We start from the raw sequence: 3,891 nt of genomic DNA on the forward strand, positions 1-3,891 counted from the left end.
TTTTATATTGTTATAGTTATATAAATGTATATAGGCTATAAAAGCAAGACTAAAAGGTACATAACATCCAAGTATATATATATATATATATACTTGGATGTACTACAACAAGCACACTAAGTTTCTTGACAATTATTTTCAGTTTAAATACACCGACCGAAAAATTGATGGATGGATGAGTTCATTTTAAATTAGGATTCAAGCAAATCGTCTTTTGGCTCGTCTGCATCGGTGGAACTTGAGCCAACACAGTTATGTGAGGGTCTCTCTCTCTCTCTTTCTCTCTCTCTCTCTCGCTCTCCATCATTTGAAGCTGGTGACTTGCTGTTTTTCCATGAACTGTGCAGCCGCATCAGCAGCGCCGATGGAGCGGCTGATTAGCATGCGGCAATAATGAGGGTGAGCCGGGTTTCATTGTTCTAACACCTCCCCTCTCCTCCGCACCAATCTGTCAGCGTTCAGCCTCAAATGCTGCACTCCACAAATGAATTGGATAATTAGTTGCCCCTCACGAATGCTGCACTCTTCTCACCCCTGATTGCTTTCACCTTTTTGCTCCTGGCAATTTTGACACCTCGTAATCAGCCTGCTGCTTCTCCTTCTCCATCTATAACCCTCCTCTTCCTCCTCTCTGCCATACTTGAATCCAAATACGACGTGTATACAGCTAAGTGTTGAACAGATGAATGGACGGCCTGCTTTACTAAAGATAATGCGCGCGGTCTATAGATCTTTAGAATAATCAACCATATTTCTGTCTTGCACTTTCTACATTATGCTGTCAAAAACCGAGTCAACAGCAAGGGCAGGAAAAAAAGAAAGAAAGAAAGAAAAAACACATGGACCCAGAAACTGTCAGTACAGCTTTCCTCTTCCAAATAACGAGCACTGACAACGTAATTACGTACAAGCATCTGTCTAAGACGAGAGAGAGAGAGAGAGAGAGAGAGAGAGAGAGAGAGAGAGAGAGAGAGAGAGAGAGAGAGAGAGAGAGAGAGAGAGAGAGAGATTGTTCATATCTGCTGCCTTTTAGAATAAATGCATGTTTTGATGTGAGAGATGAGAATTTGAGCGGTCTGTTTATCCAAGTTGGGTCGTGTTTTATGCGCAACACATTGTGCTCGTCCGAGATGCAATATTCAGCTTGCCAATAGATCAAAATGCACATCGTGTGTCTCAGTTATTGTGCTGTTTTTGCTTTACCAAAACAATGTCGCTCTATAGTGTTTACATGTTTTTATGCCGGTTGCATTAATTGCTTATATTAGCCGGACAGTTCGGCCCTAGATGCTGATTGGCCAACAGTGTTCCAGCTGTTCTACAATCAAAATCGCAATGACGCGAAAAAACGTTTCGCGCGATGTCACTGCAGTCAGTGACGTAGCCAAGGGTGGGCAAATTAGACCCATGCTCACCCAGAATATCAGAGATTATTCTTTGACTTAGAAAAAATATATATATGTATTAGGGCTGTTGATTTAACAAAAAATACGTTAATAAAAATAACGTGTTAAAAAATTGCAATTAATCGCAATGTCCCTGGACATTATGTGGAAGATTCCTGACTCAAGCTTGTAGTACCACCTGTTTACTCCAGAGGGCAGTAAGATACATTTCCGCTGTGTGAGCAACACACACTTTATTACAGTGAAGAAAACAACACTTCAGCAGTTCTAAGTATTAAACTATATTTAACTTGACACAGTGACTTTCTCAGCAAATATTTGTATATACAACTAAATTAATTACCATGTAATTAATTCAATTAAAAATGTTAATCGATTGTCAGCCCTAATATATATATATATATATATATATATATATATATATATATAATTCTGACTTCTGAAAATGTGAAAGAACTGTTTGAATGTGCCGGTTCTCTGTCGGTTCTCCTGTCAAGCAAACTTTGGTAAAAAAAATATTTTTTGCTGAAAACTTTTTTATTGAGGGCGACCTTGGCTGCGCCCATGGCTGGACTGAATGGGTCGCGATAAGCTAAAATGAGCCGGCACGTTATGCAGGACAGACCACAAAACGATATGCAGAAAAGGACAGTGAACACCCCCCCCCAACAATTTTTGGGCCTGTTGCTGTATAAAATCCCAGGCTGATTTCTCTTCCCATAGCGGATTGTTATTTTTGTTGCATATAGATTAAGATTAAGATTCAACTTTATTGTCATTGTGCAGAGTACAGGTAAAGAGCAAATTAAATGCAGTTGTTTTCACATTTCCCAACTAAGCTGGGGTCAGAGCACGGGGTCAGCCATGAAACAGCACCCCTGGAGCAGATAGGGTCAAGGGCCTTGCTCAAGGGCCCAACAATGGTATCTTGGCAGTGCTCGGGCTTGAACCCCTGACCTTTCGGTCAGTAACCCAGAGCCTTAACCACTGAGCCACCACTAGACATTGGGGGTTTACAGTGTGATTGATCATAGTTTAAATATTGGTGGGACTGTACTTGCTTGTTATTATTAATCTGTGTTCTAGTGAGGCACTTACAATGGAAGTCAATGGGAGCCAATTGTTGAACATTAGAATACTCACTTTTTCAAAAGTATAGCCACACGACATAAACAATTAGCATGATAACAAATTGAGTGTGATAAAATCGCTAAATATTTTTCTGTGTAAAATTGAATCTATTTTTACAACTCTGTTGCCATGACGATGTAATGTCAACAAACCCTAAAACTCTACAACGAGTGTAAAAATGCAATTTACACAACTTTACAGCTCAAATAATACATGTGTTATAACAGAAGAATTAATGTAAGTGCTTTATAAAATTATAAGCTTCCCATTTCTGCCTTTAAACCCTCCAAAAACTGGCCCCATTGACTTCCATTGTAAGTGCCTCACTGTAACCTCAATTTTTGCATTTTTAAAGTTAGCGATTAGAGTTAGAAAACTAGTTTGTTTAGGATCATTTAAGTAATTTGTCTTCAGAGTTCTGAATTTCATCTCAATCTAAAAATGTTAACATGCAGTTCCATAGTCAGAATTTTTTTACATCTAATTCCACCTCTAAAACGTTTTAAAAAAAATATTTTAAAATGCAAATTTATAAATTACACCACAACATCTTCAGTTTTGTTAACTGCACATGCCTAGAATGTCTAGAATTCAAATTAACACATTTTTAGAACCAAACACTTTAGTCATTGTTCTAGCTCCATAGTCACCAAGCAATGCTCTGTTACATCACAGATACTATATTATAGTGGAACAATGACAATTGATGGATTTGCTTAAAAATAAGGTATTGGTGAAAATTGTGCCCTTTACATTTTTATAGAATAATGCACTTGAGGCCATGCTATATGGTGAATATCCAGTTAAAACTCAACTGCACGTGTCACGCTTTACAATGCCATTTGGCAAATATTATTATTTTATATCACAATATAAAACATGGCTCAAACATACACTATCAAAGATTATCACACGGCTCTCTGGAATACTTGTTTGGTCAATCAGAGGTATTCTGCGATTTAATGCTTTTATCCAAGCTGTCCAACTGACCGTTGTCCCAGGCAACCGATTTTCTACATAGCTGTGCTATAGCATCGTTCCTTCTGTATCACCACATGCAGGGGCGTAGCACCAAATTTTGGGCCCTGGGTACAAACCATCTTGCTGGGCCCCCGTACCAAATATGTATGTATAGAAAACTGACTTCTAAGGGGCCCCCCTGCCTCGGGCCCTGGGTACTCGGTACCCTTTACCCCCCCCAGTCCGACGCCCCTGACCACATGCACTTTCTTCTCACATAATTTAGACTCATTTAAAACTAAATATTTGATGCACATTTATCTATTTGGCAAGGAGCTGTGTAAAAAGTGGGCTAATGTAGTCAGCAAGTCACAAGTGCAAAAAGATCCCTCCA

Source organism: Xyrauchen texanus, chromosome 18, assembly GCF_025860055.1.
Source record: "Xyrauchen texanus isolate HMW12.3.18 chromosome 18, RBS_HiC_50CHRs, whole genome shotgun sequence".
NCBI lineage: Eukaryota > Metazoa > Chordata > Actinopteri > Cypriniformes > Catostomidae > Xyrauchen > Xyrauchen texanus.